Here is a 26202-nt window from a genome sequence, read left to right on the forward strand (position 1 = left end):
GATCTTCATTTAACATCATTTATCGGAATGCGTGCTTACATAATATATTGATTTGTTATCGAGGTACAAATGCAGATTTACAGCCTGTGAACTTTAGTGAATTGTGCTGTCGACAGCGGTACCTGCATGAAAACAGTCCCAAAGGGGGGGGGGGGGGGGGTCCAAGCTCATGCGCCATACCAGCATGTGTAGGAGGCTACCGGTTTAAGAATAAGTTCCCGAGGGAAAATAAGAATTCTTATCCAATCGTTCAAAAATAGTCGTGACGAATGAAGTTTTGCTTCCCCTCTGTATTAAATGGTACTTCAGGAAGTGGTCGAAATGCTTCTAATTCCTCGAGTAACCTTTTGCATCTTCGAGGTTTAGACAAGTCACGTTTGTTTTCTAGCTCACGAGGGCTTTGCATCACCTGCAGAAAAAAAAAAAAAAAACAGGAAATTTACCCTACTAATCACAATTTCGATCTTCCATTAAAAGATGAGTGTGCTAAAGTTGATTTCAAGAAACGTTGATCACGACAGGCATCGGACATTAACCCATGTAGATGGGCATAACTGAAAGAATAATTAAAAATTTAAGGTAAAGGGAGCGTGGACTCGAACATAATTTATGCAGGCAAACGGTGGTATTTAATTTGCTATAATTTGAATTTGCAATTTATCAAAGATTTAATTGCTCATTTCAACGGTTGAAATGTCCACTAATAGCAAAATACGATGCAATTTTTCGTAGGTGAATGTGCTGTTTAACCAATCATTTTCTTAAAGTTATGGAAAATGTAGAATTAATTCTTTCTAAGAACCATTTTAAATAGCTGGCTTATGATTTAGAAATGAGTTCATAATTACAAAAATAAATAAATACCATAAATCTATTGAATAGTACATTAACCCATTATTTTCCACAAATGACGTGTGACAGAAAGAACTTCTAAAATATTTACTTAATATCTGTCTTCTTTATTTACACACAATTTAAAGGAATATTTTTTAAAAAAAAAAAACGTTTTGCAATATATAATAATTTAACCTGCCAAAGTGTCTGAAAAGATTTTGGCTCCTGTTAATGCTTGGCCACTTGCTAACAAGAAGATATATCATATCTGTAAAATGTGCGTGTGGGGGGGGGGGGGGGGTTCAAGGGACAAGAAATGGCGAGTTTACATTTTTCTAAAGGAAAAACGTTACCACTTGCATGTGTTGCTTGCTAACTCACCTCCAATTTATATATACAATAACAAAAAAAAAAAAAAGCGTTTTCTAAATTTTCTTCGCAGTTATGACGAGATTCGAACCTGGATCTTTTCCAGGTAAAATACACATTCTGTTGTTCTTTCGACTGCCCTATGAAGCCATCAGAGGTGTTATTCGTAAGAAGAATATATGTGATATTTAGTTTGCATTCAGATCAAAAATTACGCAGTTCTGACCTCTTGCAATGTTTTTATTATTATTTTTATTATTGAGTTCACTTTGTCTGATTTATTCTAAAATCTTAACGTTTTCGGCGTTTCGTTTCCTATAGCATCTCCTTAGTGCTGTCAGAAGAACAAGGTTCAAATTCCATCTAGGACTTTTCAATTAACACGTTCATTGCCAACCACGCGATATCGCGTGTTGCGAGTCCTCACCGAGCGACCGATCACGCGTTATCGCGTGGACGTCGTTAACTAAATAAAAAAAAATTGGCCACCACACGAAATTCCAATTTTCAGTTTGTCAATGAACGTGTTAAAGATGCGTTAGCCGTTTTACGTACAGGTGGCACACTTATTTTCTAAATACGTGGAGTCTTTTCTGACAAAACAAACCAGTTCGCGCAATTAACAAACTCGATATACTTCCTCTTAGCCTTAGTTTTCTTTGGCATCATAATAATTTTTATTATTGTTAAATGGATATTTACGTGGAGGCCAAAGTCTCATTATAACGAGCAACACAATAGCAACATTTTCTTTTAAACTCAAATGAAGTTATGCTTTCCTATGCCGAGACTTGCACAACCTTTAACTGCAAGGTAAACAGATGGATATATCATTCTAACAAACTCCAGAATGATGTTTATTTATACATGCTTGGATTGGCTTGTTTGCAAACAACAATTAAGACAAAGCCATGAGGTTCTGTGAAATGCATATTCAGGTCATTCAAAAAAATTCCGTCCCTTTTATTTCAGATCAGATAATCCAGCATTGGTTGACAATGTGTAAAATTATTTCTTTGTGTCCTTTATTAGGAATCTAATGAAGGACACAAAATGTCCGCTAATAGCAAAATACGATGCAATTTTTCGTAGGTGAATGTGCTGTTTAACCAATCATTTTCTTTAATAAGTTATGGAAAATGTAGAATTAATTCTTTCTAAGAACTGTTTTAAATAGTTGGCTTATGATTTAGAAATGAGTTGATAATTACAAAAATAAATAAATAAATAACAAAATAAAATAAATCCATTGAATAGTACGTTAACCCATTATTTTTCCACAAATGACGTGCGACAGAAAGATCTAAAATCTAAAATATCTACTAATATCTGTCTTCTTTATTTACACACCATTCAAAGGAAGGTTTTTTAAAAAAACTTTTGCAATATATAATAATTTAAACCTACCAAAGTGTCTGAAAAGATTTTGGCTCCTGTTAATGCCTGGCTACTTGCTAACAAGAAGATATATCATATCTGTAAAATGTGCGCTAATAGCAAAATAACGACTAGTAAAACGAATTTCATGATATACGAAAGGTGAATCCTATCATCCCTACGGAAAGTGTCTTCCAGCACAGAGGTCACTAACCTTTTAGCGACCTCTGTCGCTAAATTAGACAATGTTTTCATGTAACAGCTGGTGAAAACAATACAGGAAAATGGCGCTGTCTCGAAAACATGGTTAAAATGCCTTTCGAACAGATGTTCCAAAACTTAGAGAGTTGAATGATACAAGTAAATACGAAATCATCCACATTGAGAAAGGAAAAGTAACCTTTAGAGATGCACTTTACCCAGCAATTAAATACGCTGTTTCTCGAGTAACATAAATTTCTTGTCATTTCTATTCTTATATATATATATATTGGCTGTTTTCATCAGATGTATTCATGATTGTGTAGAAGTAGAAGCCAAATAAAGCTATGCAGTTAGTATTCTCGGAAACCTTTCAGTCCTTTCTGAATTATTTTGTAAACTTCTGTAATAATTCAAGTTAGCCAGGTTGATTCAGTTTATTTTATAACCAATGCTGGATTACATATCGTATGTCCCTGAACCCATGACTTCAGTAACCTCGTATCCACATCTGGAATTCATATTGTCCATTAAAATATAAATAATTGATTCTGATCTCGCAATCCAACCACTAAGACTGATTGCGATACTCTCCTACCTTTTTATGTAACAATTGTACAACGCTTTGCAATTGGAATGAGCAGTTAGTTGTTGTTCTGTTTTACAGAGTCATTACGTATAAATCCAACCGTAACAAAATTCGTAATGTTGTAGAGCGCAGTAGAAAGAGTGGGATCTCATTTGGAAGTCATGTTGACCTACTTATACTAGAAAAACTGAAAACAAATAATGATTACGTTAGATATTGGAGATTATCATTCTTCCGTGTGAAAAGGGAGAAGACTGAGCGTGTCAAAAGTGAACTGTTGTTCGTCAGTAATAAACCATCGATCGAATAAGTTCAGGCTATCCTCGGATGACACATCGTGCTGTCATGCATCACGTCTCCATCGTGTGTATAGATCAAACAGTAATGCTGTGGAATTTTTAGTCCCCACTTGTCATTGTTATCCACTGCATCCGTGGCCTAAGCACTTCAGTCAATAGCCCTAGTGGAGCCTACGATAGATCAGTAGTTCAAGTGAAGCCTGGTATAGTAATATACAAAAGGTGGTGAATGGACTGTAGTTTGATGCCCATAAAATTTAAAGTGACAGCCTATTCTAAACTTTTTTTAAGTGGTTCTGGGCCTGGAGATGCAAAATTTACATTGAAGTCTCATTCTAGTCGAATAAATAATATGTTGATATCATGAATATTGTTAAACAAATAAAATAAAATCGAAATATAAATAAGATTTCAAATTTTCTTAGAGAATAAAGACAACTACTGTCCACATATTGCTCCCCCCCCGAAGATGTAATCTATTCAATTTTAGAATTTAAATCTTGATTTTTTTTCTTCTTTTATTGAGTTCTCGGTCAGCTCATGCCGAACAGTTTAGATCCGTGATTATACTAATCCAATGTGAGTGAATTAATCCCGTGATCACTTATAGTGATTACCGCTATAATTTATTTTGAGTATTTTTGTAGATGGCTTTAAAAATGCATACATTGAAACAGAGAATGAATTCATGTAATGGCTAGTATGGATCTCATTTGTCACTTTTTTTTTTATAGCACACTTCCTTGTATGCTTATAAAATATAAAAAAATTATAATTTCAAAGAAAACAAAATTGAGTTCATTATGTGATTGAAAATTTATATAAAACAACACATACACAAAGGCAGATTCCACAAGGAAAGGTATCTTCCCTTTAACTTCTGTAATGTGTAAATTGCTTTCTGAACGAATTTATAAAAATCATTCTTTCCAGTTAGGTACTTTTTAAACTGAAAGAAATATTGCTTCGTTTTGGAGCCCAGTTAAAGACTCCAGTTTAAAAAAAAAAAAAATGAACAAATTTTTCTTGCTTTTATTTGTTCAGCATGATCTTCCAAAATTTTATCATTTTTTTTTAATTGCTTGCTTCAGGGCCCAATCGGCTTAATGCCTCCCCTGTTAACAGGCAAAATATATTAGCCTAATAACAACACTTGCTTCGGCCCAATTCCAACCAAACTAAAATACTAGTGTACATCTGTGTATATATACTCATTGGCGCACTCAGCATTTAATCTTGGAGGGGCCCGAGCGCTCAGGATTTAACCTTTTTTTTTGGGGGGGGGGGGTGGAGTTGAGTAGACGATTTGCGAATACACACTACGCATCGCATACGACCTATGACTGAGCATCTGCAGTGATCGCTAATTCATAAGTAGCATAGAAATAGAAGACACGACGCAACATAAATAAAAAAAAAAGAATTTTAATTAGGAAAATATTTTTGGAAATTTTTCTAGTGTTTTTTCCTTTTCTTTGGGGGGTACCCAAGCCCCTTGCCCCCCCCCCCCTCTGGGTGCGCCACTATATACTACTTGTTCACCAACAGATAATCAACGTTTGGGAGAATTTTTCTAGTTCGGTGAGCTTACAGGATTTGTTTTTGATTATAGTTCTGCTAATTTCATGAGAAATCGAATGAGATAAATTCAAACCAACCACTTTGCTGTTAAATAAAATCGTTCGAGTAAATTGATTATTCAACTTATATATCAGGTTGCTCTTGTCTTTACTATTTTTTTTTTCTGCAACTGGCAAAGCTTCGTTTATTTTTAGGTTGTAATCCATTTTTACATACTAATGAAATTTGCTTCGGAATAATTAAAATACGAATGCTGTATGACAACGCAGCTATGTGTAATATCTTTGCACTTGCATTGTGCTAACGTGAACAATACGCGAAAACAAATAAATGAGAAAATATAAGTTGCTCTTACACTGGATATGCTCGACTCGCAGCCTTAGTTATTTCAGTGCGATCCAGAACAATAGCATGTGAAACGGGATATAAGAACAAATGCCATTGTTAGGCTGGACATCTTACAACGTTCATGTGCAACTTTTTTTTTTTTTTTTTTTTTTTTTTTTTTTTTTTTTTTTTTTTTGCAGCTGGTCTCTGTTTGAGAAGCAATATAAAATGCTAGCAAAAACCAACATTTTTTTTTTTTTTTCAAAATGAAAGGCGGCTTAAAAGCCTGTGGAAATAACGTTTACATCCATAGCGCTAGGCCGCAGGAAGAAAGGCTTCTAGTCGCCGACTAGAGGAATTTTTCCCAACTCTTCGACAGGTTCCCGAGTTAGTCGATCTCTGGTACAGTCAAGCGGGTTTTTCGTCTCGTAAACTCCAGAAAATCGACCGTAGAACCCATAGTATGTCAGACAATATATTGCGTTAGGCTTATGGACCATAAGATAGCCACACTTGCCTGCTCTCTTCACCGGATGCCGTTTAAAATTAGTGATAAAATTAGATGACTGAAGATCAGTCACTCCACACACGCCATCCATCCATCTCATTGATGGTCTACCCCTTCCTCTTTTTCCAGGAACTTTACCTTCTATTACTGTTCTGAGAAGTCCTCCTTCCATCCTTTCTATGTGTCCAAAATATTTTAACTTTCTTCTGTCAATATCCTTAAGGAGCCTTAAAGTTCTACTAATATTTTCTAACACCCATTCATTTGTACGCTTTTCAGTATATTAATATCCTTAACACCTTCTGTAACACCACATCTCAAAAGCAGATATCAGTTTCTTATCTGACTTCTTTAGGTTCCAAGTCTCGCATCCATAAGTCGCTGTTGGAAAAACAACTGCATCTAAAATCCTCAACTTTGTTCCCATGGAGATAGATCCATCCTTCCAGATTTTAGACAGGTCTCTGTTGTTTTAGCCATTCCTAACCTATTTCTGACCTCTTCTGAACAGCAATTCTTCACATTAATAATGGATCCCAGGTGCTCAAACTTGCTGACTTCCTCAATTCTTTCTCCATTAAGATACATTTGTTTCTCGAGAGCTTCTCTGTTTGTTTTTCCTTTGAGAACCTATGGGTCATTGCGCTGATTAATTAGCTTTATCTAAATATTAAATTATCTAAATATATACGAATAGTTGTCTTTTTCTTAAGCAGTCTCTTGATGGCATAGCCAGAAAGTATGGAATGTATAGGTCAGTAACGGACGTTTAACTTTACGTTCTAGGATGCCAAGAATATTTTATAAGGGATTTTTCAAGTGAAGATGAAAGCCCTGATAGTGAAGGTGAATGCCGTTCTATACGGAGATGGAGGCTTCCCCCCCCCCGGAAACTCATTTTTCATTTGCAAGCAGACAAACCGACCATAAGAACACACGCACTTAACAGACATAATACATTGGCCTCATAGACTGAATTGCCGTAAATTCAAAGTAGTCAACCAATCCAGATTTCGAAATCAAAATTACGGAGGGAGAACTAGTTGGTGTTAAAAAAAAAAAAGGGGGGGGGGTTATAAACTCTGGAACTATTTACCCACTGAGTTGGAAGAGCAGAGACATCACGAGGATAAATTAAGCGATGAATGGAACTAAGTGGCATTGAAAAAAAAAAAAAAAAAAACTCCGGATATAGAGGAGAGCGAGAGAATTTGGGAAGGACTTGTCCAGCAGTGGTGAACAGGCTGGTGAGGTAAGTGTAGAAAGAAGAAATTTCAGCGGTAGCAGTTGTCTCCCCCCCCCCCCCAAAAAAAAATAAATAAAAGAAAATGCACACTTTAGTCAAAGTAGCAGTTTAGTAATTTCTCATGAATCGAGATTTTGGTTCAATTAGAATTAACAACTGAACTAACACTTAAGCTGCTTTGGTCAGTCATTATATTGTCTGTTTAGCTGGGCGATAATCCTTGCCACTTCCATACAACACTGGCTAAAACATTTTGAAAAGCTGTTAGTTTCTTGTTCTTTTATTTAGGTCTTTCCAGCCGAAGAATAAATGGCTCGTCTTTACGTCTGCGCAATGGAGGGATTAGAAGAAAAAGAATGAACGAATTTTCGGCTTGTTATATATTTTAATTAAGATCACAAAAGTGATCTTAATCCAACATTCAAGTTGGATTTTGTCATCACTTGTGAGTAGTTTTATAGGATATTTAAGTTTTTTTTTTCTTTCGCTCACTGCTGTTTTTAATGCCTTCTCATTACATGTTATTTCATTTCTATAATTAAACAGTTCAAGGTATAGTAAAAATATACAAAAACCTAGCCCCCACATCGCAGCTTGTGCGCTATTAGCTTTGTTTACAATTTTCTCGTGATGTTGCATTTGTATTCTACTCAATTCTTCATCCGCATGACGAGAGTACTAAATGACATGCGCAGTCGTGCTGTTAGCCAGCTGCCATGCGAATACCACTCAACTGAGGATAGAGCAGGTGTAGCAGTCGTGTATCTGTTGGAAGTACATTTTAACGTCACGGATTTTGATAGCAGTCTAGTGTGACCCGAAAATTTCAAGGCCAATAAACAATGGCATAAACGCGTCGACGAAATTATTAATAGCGTTAGCGAGTTAATAGAGCGACAGTTAAAATCAAGGACTTTCAAGGGTTATATTTTATTTGTTATGTCTGTATGTGTGGGGGTGGATGGATCTAATTACTGTAATATAACACTACGATAATGTGACACTTATACGACGCCTGCAAAATCGTTTGCGTTTGAACGGGCTTAAACAATTATGGAAATTACTTAAATACCTGTTTCTAGATAACTACAGGACCTGTTTAGTGCATATAAATTACTACGGTTACTGTTAATCAATTAAACGTGATAGCGTACGGCTAATTTATTATAACTCGCATCTCACCGCAATATTCTTAAAAGTATTGAATGTACAGCGACATCTGGTAGACAAATAGTTAGAATTCTCTTCTATTTTCACCGATTTTTCTCCTAAATTATAATTCATACACATTTACCTTTATACACACACAAATAATTAAAAATGGTATTTAAATTTCCCTTTAGTGAATAAAAGGAATTAGCGGATTTATTATAATATTAAAATGAGTTACTAAACGAAATCAGAATCAGATACATGATCAGAATGTTGCTCAAGAGAAGGAAAATGGGTCAGTTAATTATCCGTGGATATCCTCGTCAGAACATCAGTGTGAGGACTGCTGTAAATGCTGAGCGACCAAAAATATCCAAAGACATAATATGAAACTACATGAATATGACAGACAGGAATATATATTGGATGCGGACATGAAAGCAGAGTTGATGAGGCAAGAGATGAACTGCATGCGAAATGAGATGAAAAGAATTAGAGACATACATGGAAGAGTGAAAAAGAGCAGAAGGAAAGATGGCCATGCGAAAGATATATCGAATGATTCGAGAGTGGTTCTCTATGTAGATTCCATTATTAAAGGTGTGGTGAATGAGAAGATGCATAAGGTTTGTTTTCCTGGTGGTAGAATGGAGAGAGTGATAGAAGCGTTGGACATGAGGAATAAGAGAGCACAAGAGTTGGTGGTTGTAGTAGGAACAATTGATTTAGATGGGAACAAGGAAAATTCCAGATTGGATATAAGGAGATTATTAAGGAGAGTAAAAGATAATAGTGTGGTAGGAAAGGTAGTCAGTGTGTTGCCAAGGTATGATAGTGATGAATTGAGGAGGCGAGGAAAGATTATGAATGATATGTTAGCGCAGTTATGTGAGGAGAATGGAGTGCATTTTGTGAATGTGTGGGAGGAATTTGAGGGACGGATGGAATTGTATAAAGAAGATGGGCTGCATTTAAATGGTTTTGGTGTGAGTCTGCTGGAGAGATTGTTACTGGCAGGAGAAGTAATGACTGTAATGAATATATCTGAGGTGGTGCGAAGTGATATGAAAGAGCAAAAAAGTAGGGTAGGGAGAGGTATTTGTTCACTTGCAAATGGGGAGGTGAATATTATGAATGAAGTAAATGAGAGAGTGGAGGTACAGCACAAACAGGGAAACGGGGGGAGTCAGGGTGGACGGGGAGAAACTTTATGAAACATGCAGGTGCCGAATTCAGAGGTGAATGTGTAAGCGGACAAACACAGATTGAGATGGCCTGGTATGGGTGGGAAGAGTTTAGGTGTGGGGGAAGGTATTGAAGAGTCACATCGTAGGAGTGACGTTCGTAGGACTTGTAGAAGCAGTAATGATTTCTTGTTTATTCACCAATGCTAGAGGTATTCGAAATAAGGGGAATGAAATTGTTGCTTTGCTCGAGTTTGTTCGCCCCAAAATTGTTGGTATAAGTGAGACGTGGTTAGATGACGATGACATCCTGACAGGAATAGAGATAAACGGATATGATATTTTTCGTGAAGATAGACAGGGAAGAAAGGGGGGGGAGTACTGTTAATGGTAGCAGATGAGTTGTGCCCATCTAAGGTGGAATTGCAAGGTGCAAATCGTGGTCACGGTTTTGAGGTGGTATGGTGTGAGGTAGAAGTAAACAGGATGAAATATTTAGTTGGGTGTTGCTATAGACCTGGTAATATGGAGGGCAATGAGAAGGAAATGTATAGGCAAATTGGCCTAGCTAGCAAGAAACGAGTTATCATTATGGGCGATTTTAATTATGGTAATATAGACTGGAAGCAAGAGACTGCATCTGGGGGTAAAGAAAATGAATTTTTGGAGTTTTTGAAAGATAATTACCTTAGGCAGCACGTAACGGAGGGTACACGAGGATCAAGAGTATTGGATTTGATCATCTCATCAGATGATGTTATTATAAATGAGGTTCAAATCTTCCACCAGTTGGTGAGAGTGACCACGAGGTGATCACGTGCAGGGTGACCAGTCATTCGAGGACGTCTGTTAGAAAGGGATATATGTGGAATCATAAGACTGGTAATTACGAAAAGCTCAGGAAACAGCTTGTGATAATAAATTGGAAAGAGGAACTGGATGGAAAGGATATCAATGCTGCTTGGGCCATACTCAAGAACTATTTGGTGGAGGCAATATCAGAGTGTATTCCGAGGGTAAATAGAGTGGGTGTAAAATGGATGAATCAAGAGATAAGGTATGCAATATGGAAGAAGGTATTATGGAAGAAACACAAAATGAGTATTTATAACAACCAGTTGCATGAGAAGTACAAAGAGCAGGCGAGGAAGGTGACTAGCTTGATAAGGGTAGCAAAATGCAGTATGAGCAGCAGTTAGCTAAAGCGGCCAAAAAAAATCCTAAGGAGTTTTTTCGATATGTCGCCAGTAGAAGAAAGAATGATTATGGTAGGATGGGATTGATTGGTGAAAACGGAGGAATGATAACCGCTGCGGAGGATATAGTTGAGATATTTAGTGAGCAATTTCTAAAGGTATTTCATTCTTGTGAATGTGGCATCATGCAGAACTTGAAAGAAAGCAATGGGAAAGGAGGAGGAGGAGGAACTGTTAGTAAGTGAACAGGAGGTATATGAGGAATTGAATAGACTTGATGTAAATGAGGCTGTGGGACTTGATGCTATTTCACCACGTGTCTTGAGGGAATGTGCCAGAGAGTTAACAACAGCTTTTGTATATCTTTTCAACATGAGTCTCTCACTGGGTCAAGTTCCAAAAGAGTGGAAAAGAGGATAAAATTGTTCCAATTCATAAGGAATGTGATAAGAGTAAGGCTTTGAATTATAGACCAGTCTGTGTGTCTGGATTTGTGGTCAAGGTATTAGAGAAGTTAGTTAGGAATAAGATTCAGAATTGGGTTGACAACATTAAAATACTCTTTGGCGGCCAGCATGGATTTACTAAAGGAAGATCGTGCTTTAGCAACCTGCTTACTTTTTATAATAAAGTGACAAATGCGTTGGATAAGGATGTTGCATATACAGTGGTATATTTAGATTTTGCAAAGGCGTTTGATAAATTGCCACATGACAAGCTGGTAATTAAATTGGAACGGATGGGGCTGAACAGTAGATTGGTTCGCTGGATTGGAGATTGGCTGTCTGATAGGTATCAGCGAGTTGTCTATGGAGGAGCGATATCCCAGAAGAGAAAAGTTACTAGTGGTGTACCTCAAGGGTCTGTTTTGGGTCCATTGCTGTTTAATTTGTATGTAAATGATATCTTAAGAGGTCTGAATGGTGATGTGCAGTTGTTTTCAGATGATGCAAAGTTGGGAAGAGCTATCAGGAGTAGTGTGGATGCTGTAGCTTTGCCAGAGGATTTGAATACACTGGCTGAATGGGTAAATAAGCGGGGATATCAATTCAATGTTTCAAAGTGTAAGGTTTTGAAATTTGGGAAGCAGAGATGGGATGTAAAGTACACAATCGTTGCAAATATTTGGAAGAGGTAGAGGAAATGAGAGATCTGGGAGTGATTGTAGACAAGGACCTAAAATTTCGGGGACATGTTACTAAAATAGTGAAGACAACAGCGGATAATTGGAATGATGCGGAGGACATTCACTTGTAGAAGTAAGGATGTTATGGTTCCTTTATATAAAGCTTTGATCAGGCCACATATGGATTACTGTGCACAGATCTGTCACCTGGTTTTCAAAAAGATGAAATTGCGTTGGAAAAAGTTCAGAGGCGATTGACTAAGGTGGTCTCTGGAATGTAGAGTATGAAGACAGATTGACAAAATGCAATTTGCAGAAATTGATGGATAGAAGGAGGGGGGGGGGGATATGATCGAGACATATAAGCTGTTAAGAGGTTATTACCAGATCGGCCTTCACAAATTGAAGGCCAGTGGCCAGTTTATTGTTCATCAGATGATCGCACACGTATTAGCTCACAGGTAATCAGTTGTTGCCAGAAATTAATATCACAAATGCCACTTGCCTCTATAGTTGATTCCAATGCCTTTTTTGTTGTCAAAACTGCGCAGAGCTCCTTTATCCCCTAACTAAATTTTGAAGATAGTGAGGCAGCCAGCCTTCACTGATAGTGAGTTTCGGCTATCACTGAATCAAAGTTTTCAAGAGGGAACTATCGCCATCTTGTGTCCCTAACTCTTAATACTCGTACTAACTATAATGGCGTGAGTTGTATAGTCATTTTTAAATGCTGGATTAAAAGCATGAGTTTACGTGAGGAAAAATCTCCATGCTCGTGCCAAAGATCGACTAACTCAAACGAGTCCGAAAAAGCAGAGGAAAGTTTGATTTTGACTTTGATTTTGGGCATGAAATCAGCTGAATTTTTTATATGAGAGAAGGAATTACCGGATAGGTTTTTCAAGAAAGATGCGAGGTATTTAGATAGGTTGTAAGTAGGGGAGTTTATACCTTCAACAATTGGTCTAAGTGGAGAGTTCAATTTATGGATCTTTGGGAGTCCATATAATCGTGGGATTAGCGGATGAATCGATCTGAGGGAAAGACGGATGTTTCTTGGTAACTCTGAGGTGGTTTTCAGTAAATTGTTGGTCCTATTGTGCAGTTCTCTTGTAGGGTCACTATTTAGTTCGATTTAGTCGGAATTATTTCAACCCTGGCACATCGAGCCAGATCTTTATTAACAGACGAAACAGAGATTGAAAATGAACTTAATTTACTAAAAAGGACTTTTGTCAGCAATGGTTTCTCTCTTAAGAAGATTGATAAATTTATCTCTCACCGTCGTTCACCTACTATTGAAGATTCTTCTTTCCCAAGAGCATTTATATCTTTGCCATACATCAGCTCTTTCTCCCCCAAAACTGGCAAAAATTCTTAAGAAATTCACATTAGAACTTGTTTCACTACGTTTCCAAAACTTCGCTCCATACTAAGTAGACCTAAAGTAAAACACCTCTCTCTTCAGTATCCAGGAGTCTACAAGATCATGTGTGACTGTGGCAAACCATATTACGGTCAGACGGCTAAATCTATCCTTTTACGTATTGAGGAACACAGAAGAGACATATCCTACAATAGGACCAGAGCCAGTGCTCTCTCAAGCCACTTTCTCCTCTATTAACTCGGATGAAGGCCACCAACATCTCGTAGACTGGCCGCAAACTTCTAATATACATATGTGTTTATTAGAGCTGAGCTCAAAAGAAAGATAATCGAATCTAAAGAAATATCCCTTGATTCATCCCATATAAACAACAGACTTAGCTACAATCTTTCTGACGCACACATTGCTACTGTCCAGTATTGGCGCTCTCGTGATAACTCACGCACGTAGTCAACTTCAATTGGAACTCCAGCACGCATTCCTGTTTAAACTGTACTACAGTCTTTTATATGAGATCTTTTGATGTAATTTTATAATGTCTCTGTTATTTTTTATATAATTCTTTGTCTTTGATACCTGAAGAAGTTGATTTTTTCAACGAAACTAGTAGTATCTCAGAATTAAACTTTATTCTTTTTTAATCCCGGTATTATAGTCATTCAAACTAATTTATTTTTCATATATATATATATATATATATATATATATATATGCGTTAAAGATACCAAGCAATTATTTATATATATATATATATATATATATATATATATAAACTTGGTTTTAATCCTATTTCACAAGTAAGCAAACAGACAAGTAAGTGAAGTTTGCGCCTGCAAGTACTGCAAGTACTGCAAGTCTGGGCGACTCTGCACGTAGTGCAAATCTGAGGCAACTCGTGGTAAAGGTGGAATAAGCTCTGATCACTATTATTAGTATTTACCCTTAATGCAAAGCACATCCCCTTGCGGAGATGTAGGATGCTACATTGAAGGCAAGGGCCACTACCCGGAGACTCAATAAAGGTCGAAAGCGGTCTGGGTAGTGGCCCTCGCCTTCAATGCATAGCATCATACATCTCCGCAAGGGGATGTGCTTTGCATTAAGGGTAAATACTAATAATAGTGATCAGAGCTTATTCCACCTTTACCACGAGTTGCCTCAGACTTGCGCTACGTGGGGAGTCGCCCAGACTTGCAGGCGCAATCTTCACTTACTTGTCTGTTTGCTTACTTGTGAAATAGGATTAAAACCAAGTTTATATATATATATATATATATATATATAATGCCTCTATTTCACTGTAAATCCCATAATTCCCTAACCTTGATGCTCATAAGTGAAATTCCATCCTCTCCACAAGTCAGAAATTGGTGATATTATTGCAAGTTGCGCAGAGTCCAGATTCAGCATTAGCAGACTTATGAACAGCTTAGGCGTCATTTCTGAATATTTCTGCTGCTAAAATTACTTTATTGTGTAAATCGATCGTGATTTCTATTTGGGTAACTCTTCTGCGAATATCCATTTTATATGCAGGAAGGGAGTGGTTCAGGAGAGAGAGGGAAAGTCTGCAGAAAATATTTTTAGTCGAAGGACAAAAGGACGTTAACAGCAATTTACAAAGCTAAAAAAAATCAGTTTTTTAGACGAAATTATTAAATTTCAAAAATAGTTCAAATAAATCTAGAAAATTGTTGAAGATGAAAAGAATCCAGTCAATTATCCATTTTCTGATTTCACAAATATTACAGCTTAAATATTCTTATAAGTGTTGCATTTACTAAAAAAGGGGGAAATATTTTTGTAATAAAAAAGCAGTATTTTTATAAATACGTATGATTTTGTTATTCAGTTATATTTGTTTAAAAGAACAGTTAATTGTAGACGTAGATTTCTGTGGTTTAGCTGTTCAAAAGAAAGATTTCAGTATTGTGACCACATGTTTATTAAGATAAATAAGGATAAACAAACCCAAGTTTCGTATATCGTTTGGCTTACATCTTCAGGGGTTACAGGTAACTAAAAGTTTAAACACAAGAAATGAGAAATTACTCAAAATAGTCTATTAGATGTTGTTATGGCAGTCTAACTTTCATCAAATTAAAAAATCCGAATGCGGTATCTATACATACGTTAATGCATGCTATATTTGGTCAGCATTCATATTTTTTATGAATGCTGACCAAACTTGGTGTAGAATTAGACCCTGGTTTTTGTTGCATTGCGTTGGGATTCTAAGCATATTTGCAGCTTCCTTGAATTTTTCGTTCATACGAATTTCCTCTGATCTTCCCATCTGGCCTACGTAACAGATGCCACAGGAACAATAAATTTTATAGACACCTGGTTTTTTTAAAGGGTGATGTGGACGTTTTAGGGAATGTAGAAATGTTGATTTTTTTTTTTTTTTCTAGCGGTAGAAAAGCTACTTTTTAAAGTATGTCATGCATTAACGTATGTATAGATACCGCATTCGGAGTTTTTAATTTGATGAACAGTTAGACTGCCATAACAACATCTAATGTACTATTTTGAGTAATTTCTAATTTCTTGTGTTGTAACCCCTGAAGATGTAAGTCAAACGACGTACGAGACTTGTCGGGTTTGTTTATCCTTATTTATCTTAATAAACATGTGGTCACAATGCCTGCTTAACTGCTGCTCGAAATCTTTCTTTCGAGCAGCAGTTAAGTTTCGCTAAAGTTCATCTGCTGGTCTGGATATTAAAATACTTTCAGTAAAAAATAAAATAAAAAGCTCGTTTCATTATAATGATGAACTGTAATTAAATAAGCAGTTAGTGAAATATTTCAAATATTATGCTTAAAAACTCTACTGCTCAATATTATAAAAAAAAAAGTATTTTCTATATTATATTCAATTTTTAAGGCAAATCACGTTTATTTGCATTGTTTCAAAGATATTTAAAAGTAATGCATAATAATACAAATTCCTTCAAGTTCAGATCTCTATTTAATCGCAGTTTTTATTTGAGGAATCCTGTTTGATTAGATTATGTAGATTAGATAATGTAGATTCAATTCTAGTCGCAGACTAACCTTTAAGCTTTTTGTTCAGCTGACAGAGCAAATATTTCACTCCCCCTAAAAACTCTACCTTTAAACCCATCAGATCAAAAGATTAAAAAAAAAATCGATCTCAGAATTTAAATTATTTCGCCAATAATAACAGTTAGGATTTTGTGTTGCATAGTATCTGTCAACATGATATATTGGCAGTTACCTGCCATACACTAATCTGCGATCGAAATTGTTGCTAGTTCCTGAACTGAATAGAGTGGATCACCTGCTTCCCGTTTTGTCATAAAATAGTTAGAACTAAAAGAGTTCTGTCCACTCCCTTTATTTAATAATTATATAAAATAAATATATTACCATAGAATTTAACTAATTTCATGCCCGGTTAGTATTTATTTATTATTCACCCCTTAACGTGCCAATTAAAAATCAGAAAGCGGTCATTTTTCTGCCAATTTTTTTGGGCGAGGGTGATTTGCTGGATCAAATTCATTGTTATTTGAAAAATAACGATAAATTTGTGCAAACGCAAACGAAATAGCCGATACACCCCGTTGGCAACTTTTCTTGGCTGAAAGGAAATAGGCACAAGATTCTATATTCGGTTGTATTTATATGTGAAACCAAAATTCAAAATCACTTTTGGTGCAATAAACAGAAGACGTGTCACAGACGTCTTTGTATGTTAAGGGGGTTCATCATTACGAATTATTTATGTGCATATTCATAATGAAATATAAAGGGAGCAAAAGATAGTTAAATACAGAAATGATCAGTCGAGCCAATGAAGGTGAAAAGAAATGAGTAAAAACACGTTAAACAAAATTCGTGATTTTGTTTAATGTGTTATATTTTACCTCAGCAACAATCAAAAAAATCGTGGCAATTGTGAACTTAGCATACAGACGTCTGCCTAGGCAAGAGAAACAAATAACAAAATTGCAAAGGTCTTTTCAGTTTCGATTTGATAGATCGTTTGTATAGTTTATCTTGCTAAAAATACTCTTATACTGTGCCATTCACTTTTGTTATTCATGTCCTGTAACATCAAGCATAACCTGAGTGAATGAACCGTTACACCTCGTCTGTGCTGCCTTAATTGCACACTAGGGTGACATTACACCTCATAATCATGGATAACATTACACCTCATGGTTTGCTTTGGAAATGATTTCCTGTCCTTGAGTAAGCATGTTGGTCAGATCGGGAAGCAACAGATTATAATGAAGCTACACGCTTCTGACGATTTTTTCTTATTATAAATACAGGAAGTGTTTTTAAATGGGATTAGTTATTCTGTGAGGTTGCGTCATTTCTGACATGCGCATTATTCCTTTCGCTCGTCATCGTTTGGTCTAACAAACATTTGATCAATTAAAGCGTTATAGAAATCTGTTGCTTATGGTAAAGTGATTATTATTTGAATGCTGGAGATAATTTTTAAATCATTTCACAGTTTTTGGGACGTTTTTAATACTATTTCGATGTCAATAGTACTGTTACTCGTGTTCCATATTCCTTAAATATATTCTTACGGAAATTATTTATTATTGTCATTTTAAACAGGGTTTTCAAACTCCTATTTATAGCATAATGCTTTACAGAATATTTCAAAGTGTAAAAACGTTGTATTTCCATTATTAAAACCAGACCGACCTACTTGCTTGGTTGGCCTAAGGATTAGCGTATCCTCTGCCCAACCTGTGTGTTCGAATTCCTAGGTAAACATGCATGTTTACGATTGGCCTTAGGTAGAGATGAATTACCACTATCCATTGTCGCTTAAAAAATAAAAAAAAATACCGATGTATAAAATTATTAAAGATAACGATTTTTTGCCCACCCATAGTACTAATATAATGTAGGTTTATTTAAAAAAGAACTTTCTTGGGTGGGAGTCAAATAAAAAATAGCTTTTCAGTTGTCTAATTCGTGTTTATGTTTATGCTTGTAACAGTGTCATTCTGACCGGATATATTCTAATTTGATTCCCTTTTATTTGGGATCGTTACGTAAAACTTAAGCTGTTTATTTCGATTTAAAACTCTATTTATCTCGACAAGGTTTTCTCTTTCCAATTTTTTCTCTCTCTCAAAACAGGCAAATGACACACGTATTGATACACATAGTAGATGATTTAAAGTTACTTTACGGTATTGACAACTATTTGACTTAACGCGCTAAGGGAACAGTGAATGTTGGCGATCAAGGGCAGAATGAGGGAATGCGCGAAGTACTTGATAATGGTTTAAATTAGAAAAATTTTAAACGATAACTTCATCATTTTATCCCTCTTATTAGGTATCACGGTTTGTATTTTCACATTTCACAATTCGGAAATATTTAGACAAGTTTAGTTTTTAATACTCCCATAGTTCGTAGTAATAATTAATGTTGGCAAGTATGAATGGATATTCAAGGATAGCATCTCTTCAAAAGTATAATCTGTTGTGCTAGAAAGGAAAGGAAAGATTAAAGAAGTAGACTAATTGTAAAAGCGAACATGCTATCTACGTGATGGTATTGTTCCAAGGGAAGTAAGGCTGGTGGTCGGACAGTCATGTGCAGTAAAATTTCTTTCAGTAGCAATTAAATACCCACTTATAAAAATCCTGGTGGAGTGGTGCAACTGCTTTTTTTTTTTTTAGTTTCCTTCTCCCCACACATATGCTTTTTTTGGGGGGGGGGGGGCTCTAAGTCTCTAGAGAACCCTCCTAAAAAGTAAAATTTTATCTAATTCATAGTTCCACTTTAAACCATTACTATAGTTTTCAAATCATACTTAGTCAATAATTAGTTTATTTTCGTAATTGATATTTTTTTCTTTGTTTTGAAATGTTTATACAAGTAATTGCTGTTATTTAAAATACCATGTTTACATTTTAATGTTAAAACTTTTAACTAAGTGCTTAGAAACTCCGAATATTTGAAATCTTTCTGCATTGATTATTTGTATTAAAACCTCATCTGGCGCAGTTGTTAGACACTTGGCGCCAACTAAAGGAGACTAGCAGACGATAGGACTGAGCATTATTCAGTGCTGAAAACGATTATTTGGGAAGGAATGCGAGACTTCTTAAAGCTTCCATAAATATTGGTTAATTTAGAGATAATCTGTATGATTTTCTTTGTGTGGTAATCTTTTGCGATTGCTTTCCTTTTGTATTTATACTTGATCTATCACGCTATCCTCTTCGAAGAAGCTTCTTCAATAAATGACAATAGTGAGCTTCGTATCGAGGCTCCTGTGTCAAATGTTATATGAATTTTGCATGCATATATTTTTAGCAAAAAAAAAAAAAACATTTTGATATTATATTCAAATATTTGGGTGCTAAATTGTGTTTTAAAAAGGGGGAAAAAAAAAGTCTGCACAGTGCTAGCTTAGAATAAGTCTTGCCGTATTTGGGAAGAAATTCCTACACAGACTTGTCGAAATAATTTATTTGGGAGAAATTTAGATTCAAGATACCTGGTTCTATCAAGGGTTTCGGTAAAGGGGTTTGCCAACCTCCGGACGCTCCAAACAAAATGTTGTAGATCTGTAGGTGGGAGATGAATTTTATTTTTCATTGTAAGATCGCCACCATACTTATTTGGAGGCTTGAAATGGCTTAAAAGAATCATGTTTTGTCTCTAGAGCAAAGTTTCCAGTGGTCTTTAGCCTACCCACGAAGATTATACCACCTTTTATGGGTGGTATTCATTCATAAAAAAAAAAAAAAAAAAAAAAAAGAAATTAGCAACATTGTAGCGGTGGAAAAACTAATCACCACTGAACCACTTTTTTTGTGTACTTTCGCCCCTGTTTCCATAAAAATAAAATAAAAATAACTCAATCCGTGTCGAATACAGAAACTATAAAAGTTTCGTGCGAAAATTGACCAGAGAGCTTGCGGGAATACACCGCCGCTTTACTACGAGTTGCCCTAGCCGAACCTGATAGGAAACACGAATGCTCAAATCGCCCGTATATTCGCCTCCTATTGGTCCATTTTGATAAGGTTTCACTGGTCTGACAGCTGTTTCAAACTTATTGGTTTTCGTCAGAGACCAGGCAGAAACCTAAGAGAGCAAAAACTCTCAGTACTAAGGAACTCAAAGCGTCGGAGAGGTGTATTTTCGCACGAAACTTTTATAGTTTCTGTATTCTGCTTTGAAATGATGTTGGATTTAATATCCACTTAATTTATATAATTTTGCGTCGCCGAAATGAAGCCTTTGGCTCTTTATTTTAGTAAACACTTCACCCACCGACCGAGAGTAAGTTGGTATTCCGTTACCACTAGTTCTACTTATCAAATCATATCTAAATAACAGAAAATTTAAAATAAAACTGAACGGTATCATATCCACAGAGAGGAGAATCAAGGCCGGAGTCCCTCAAGGCTCTCTGCTATCTCCCCTACTCTTCTCCATATACATGGCAGATCTCCCCAAACTGTTCCCATCTATCACCGCTCTATATGCCGATGACACAATCATTATAGCCAGATCCCTCCATCCACACCTGACCACAATCAAGCTGCAGAGAGTAGTCAATATTGGAGGATTGATCCACCAAATGGCGTATCGCAATCAATCCAAACAAAAGCTCTGCAGTACTTTTCACCAGACGTAAAGCAGAACCGAATATAGGCATACAAATGTTTGGTAAAATCATCCCTTGGCACAATTCTACCAAATATCTGGGAGTTCATCTTGATAGATGTCTAAACTTCAAGTCACATATAGATAGTGTCGCCACTAAAGCAAGTCAGACCATAGCACAGCTATATCCACTTTTGAATAGGAACAGCTTAAGCATAAGCAACAAAATTCTCCTTTACAAATCGATAATCAGACCGCAACTAACTTACGTCTCTCCAACCTGGGGGTCACACAACTAAAAGCAACATCAACAGACTTCAGATAATACAGAATAAATGCCTAAGAATGGCATTTAATGCCCTATGGTTCATCAGAAACATCCAGTTACATCAAGAAGCCAATCTTCCAGATATTAAGACCTACATGACAAGCATTGCGGAGAAATTCTTCACAATCACGGATAATCACCCAAATCAGCTAATTCGACAAGCAGCGGACTACAAACCCTCGGATCGTTTCAAACATAAAAAAAACGAAATCTTTCATCGCAAGAGAAAGCTGATACAGCCTCAATGCTCACAATGAGCGAGTAAATTGCCCACAATAATCTCATCACCCACAAACTAAAATCCAAATGAAGGGATAAAGAGTCGAGGACTCAGTCCATCACCCAATTAAGTTCAAAGTTCAATCATTAGTACTAGTATTACGAGTCAGCGTTTAAATGCACCTCGCCAGGTGCATATCGGACACCTGATTCTGAGTTAGTAGTGACGCCGAGAGAGTTTTGATTGATTGAGTTAGTGATTTATTGATATTCTGATGAAAATAGTGTATATTCATGTCTCAGGATTACAGATTATTCTCAAAGTATTGGAACATTATTACAAAACGGACTACAGGAGCGTTTCTGAATGTCAGAACTCAGAAAAACTTACTAAGGTAAGTAGCAGTCAATTCTCTATTTAACTTAGCAATACCAAGACCATGGAAAAGCCCCTAACGTTCGAAGAAGTTTACAGAGAGTTCCTAAGATTAGGAAAATTCTTAAATGATAACTGGACAGGGAAGGTAAAACTGTACGACACATTCCCCCCCCCCCCGCAGCAGTCACAGACGACATTGTGAACGACCAAAACAACGAAGACGACACACACCGTCAACAAGACTTAGCACTCTTGCCACAATCAGAAGAACAAGCAACACATAGCAACGCCTACCAAACAACAGAATCGCACACAGACTTCCAGAATGTACAAAAGAAAAGAAAAATATCTAACACGACAGAAATATCCAAAACAAGAGAAACAGACAAAGGAACAAAGGAAAGAATGCCCCCAGTCATCCTAAGGGCCAAGCATTGACATCGATCGCCACCGCTCTGAAAACAACAGGAATCACCTTCACAAAAGCAACAAACACGGAAGAAGGAATACCTAAGACATCGACCAACTACAGAAACATAACAAAATTCTTGGATAACAACAACTTACTGTATCACACATTCGAACTCAACAGCGACAAACATCTGAAAGTAGTACTAAGAGGAATCACAGAAACAATATCAACAGAAGTCACCACAGACCTGTATAACAAAGGATTTAACCCCATTAAAGTAAGCCGAATGCACAGAGCAGACAAGACTCCTTATCCCTTGATCCTAGTAGAAATCTCAAAAGACCAGAAAGATATATACGACCTCCAAACCATTTGCTACCTAATTATAAAAGTAGAATCTCTGAGACGCAAATCCACAACAACACGATGTCAGAAATTCGGTCATGCACAGCTATGCTGCAAAGCAGAATTCCGATGCGTGAAATGCAGAGGAAAACACGCCACACTAGAATGCAAGAAACCACGCACCCAGCCAGCGAAATGTGCTAATTGAGGGGGCCCACACCCCGCCAACTACAGAGGGTGTACAGCACATCCCCCAACCCAAAAGATACAACCCCAAAGCAGCAAGCCTATACAAGAAAGCAGACCCACCCAACAAATCACAGCCTCCACAACAAACGGAAGAACATATGCAGAAGTTGCAAGACCAACCCAACAACAAGACTCCAAACCCAAAACAAACCACCCACAGCAAACCAGCAGGACCAATCACCTCTACATAACAAGCTGCATAGGAGAGATGCTTGCAGAAATCCGACAAACTGACCCAACACAAGAGGCCAAGGACCATTCTAAAACACACTCACAGATTTTATTCTCTGCAATCCTTAATGGATAAAAGCAAAATAAAACCCAACTCTACAGATCATCAGCTGGAATGCTAACGAACTGCCCAACAAAGCAATAGAACTACAGGAATTCGCGGCAGAAACCCAAGCAGACATCATCTTAGTAAATGAAGCATTTGCGTCCATCTGACAAGACAGGAATCAACAACTATACCATGTACTGCACAGATAGAACCCATGCAAGAGGAGGAGGAACTGCCTGGAAACAACAGGAATTGAAACACACGTGGAGAACAAAACAATATCATGATATTTGCAGCATACAACCCCCAGATAAAAAAAACTCCTAGAATCAGATCTGGATGAAATACTAAATGCAGGTAAAGCAGTAATCATAGCTGGAGATTTTAATGCCAAACATTCAGCCTGGAATAGTAGACACTCAAATATCAATGGAAGAATACCAACTCTTATACTACTTCACGAAACATAGCAATAATAGGACCCACAGAACCAACACACTACGGAGCAACCAGACGTCCTGATGTACTTGATATAGCTATATTAAAAAAACATAGCGCACAGCTATCAAATACATGCAGTCAACGAATTAAGTTCTGATCACAACCCCATCATACTGCAACTAGGCACCACACAAGATTTAACGGAAAATACCTCCACCTTTATAAACTGGAAACAACTTCCCTCGTTTCCCATAATATCCACTGAAGACATAGAAAAAGCAGTTAAAATCTTTGAAAAGCAAGTACTAACAGCAGTATCACAGGTAACACATACAACCAAATGTGCACCACCAAATAAACTCCCAGAGGACATAAAATGTCTTATCCGAGAGAAAAACAGGTTAAGAAGAAAATATCACAGAACACTGGATCCCGCAGATAAGCAGGCAATTAACAGAGCTACAAACCAGGTTCTGTATGCCCTAAAGGATCACCGTAACGAACTATGGAATGACAAAATACACCAATTAAACACAGAGGATTAATCATTGTGGAGAATGATGAGATCACTTCGTTCAAAACGTAACACGCTTCCCCCAATCCGAGGAGAATATAGAGTCGCCTACAGTGACGAGGAAAAAGTAGAAGCATTTGCAGACAGCTTAGAAAGACAATGCAGTCCCAATTATGCCAATGTAGATTTAAACTTCATAAGAAAAATCCACACCCAAGTGCGTAAAATAACTCAAAACGCTTCACTCCAATCCAACAACAAATCCGTGTCACTAACAGAAATATATGATATGACATCATAAGAAAACTAAACAACAAAAAGGCTCGGTTCAGATGGTATAAGGAACAAGGTGTTCAAGCTACTCTTACGTAAAGGGGTTTTATATCTGGTAGCCATCACCAATGTCATCCTTCGGCTAAATTATTTCCCAGAGTGATGGAAGCTTGCAGATGTCTTCCTAATTCCAAAACCTGGAAAAAATGCACAATTCTCACAGAACTATCGGCCTATCATCCTTCTATCATGTGTAGGCAAGATAGCCGAATGCGCTTTACTAACATGGATTCAAGAAGCAACAGATAACAACCAAGTCATACAAGACGAGCAATTCGGATTCGGAAAACAGCATTCTACGACCATCCAAATTTACAGACTCATTGAATACATCACCCAAGGGTATGAACGGCACCAACATTCTGACGCAGTCTTCTTGGACATAACACAAGCATTTGATAGAATTTGGCATCATGGTCTAATTTTCAAGCTACACCAAGTAGGAATCCCAATACCACTAGTTCTGCTTATCAAATCATATCTGAGTAACAGAAAATTTAAATTAAAACTGAATGGAATCAGATCCACAGAAAGTCATGGCAGGAGTCCCACAAGGATCTCTGCTATCTCCCCTACTCTTCTCCATATACATGGCGGATCTCCCCAAGTTGTTCTCATCCATCACCACTCTCTATGCCGACGACACAATTATCATAGCCAGATCCCTCCGTCCAGATTTGGCCACAAACAAGCTACAGAGAGCAGTTAATGAATTAGAGCACTGGTACACCAAATGGCACATTGCCATCAATTCAGGAAAATGCTTTGCAGTACTTTTCACCAGACGTAAAGCAGAACCGAACACAAGCATACAAATGTTTGGAAAAATCATCCCTTGGCAAAACTCTACAAAATATTTAGGAGTTCATCTTCATAAACGCCTATATTTCAAGACACACATAAATAGTGTCTCCACCAAAGCAAGTCAGACAATAGCACAACTATATCCACTTTTGAATAGGAAGAGCTTCCTAAACATAAATAACAAAATCCTCCTCTATATATAAATCAGTAATAAGACCACAACTCACTTACGCCTCACCAACCTGGGGACACACAGCTAAAAGCAACATCAACAGATTACAGACGATCCAGAGCAAATGTCTGAGAATGGCATTTAATGCCCTTTGGTTCATGAGAAACCTCCAGTTACACCAGGAAGCCAACCTTCCAGATATCAAGACCTACATGACAGGCATTGCAGAAAAATTCTTCACAGGCACAGATAATCACCCAAATCAGCTAATTCGACAGGCAGCAGACTACAAACCCTCAGATCATTTCAAACATAAAAAACCAAAATCCTCCATCGCAAGATAAAGCTAATACGGCTTACAATGCTCACAATGAGCAGGTAATTTACCCAGAATAATCTCATACACAAGCTAAAATCAGATGAAGGGATAAAGAGTCAAGGACTCGGTTCATCTCCCAAAGAAGTTCCAATCATTAGTACCGAGAGTTTTTGCTCTCTTAGGTTTAGGTTTCTTCCGGAAGAAACCTACCCCCCCCCCGTTTGCCTGAGTGCTTTTCCCTGGAATATGAGCGGTTCTGCTCAGTGGTGGGGTGAGCCTGTCAATGAGTGGAACCAACGCTGAGTTGGACAATCTTTCAGTCACTCGTAGGGAGTGATCCGGAGGGGGGGGGGGAAGATCTCCTAATTTTTAGAGAGGCCTTTAGTTAAACTGTCTCTGACGA

At 37.0% G+C, this 26202-nt stretch overlaps 1 protein-coding gene across 1 annotated transcript in view; it reads left to right on the forward strand.

The window, feature by feature from the left end:
• Window positions 1-26202, forward strand: part of LOC150096886 (tubulin polymerization-promoting protein homolog) — a 90799-nt gene that overhangs the window by 12118 nt on the left and 52479 nt on the right. The window lies entirely within an intron of this gene.

Source organism: Typopeltis vanoorti, chromosome 18 (assembly GCF_054136105.1).
Source record: "Typopeltis vanoorti isolate ZY-2024b chromosome 18, IOZ_Tvanoo_1.0, whole genome shotgun sequence".
Taxonomy (NCBI): domain Eukaryota; kingdom Metazoa; phylum Arthropoda; class Arachnida; order Uropygi; family Thelyphonidae; genus Typopeltis; species Typopeltis vanoorti.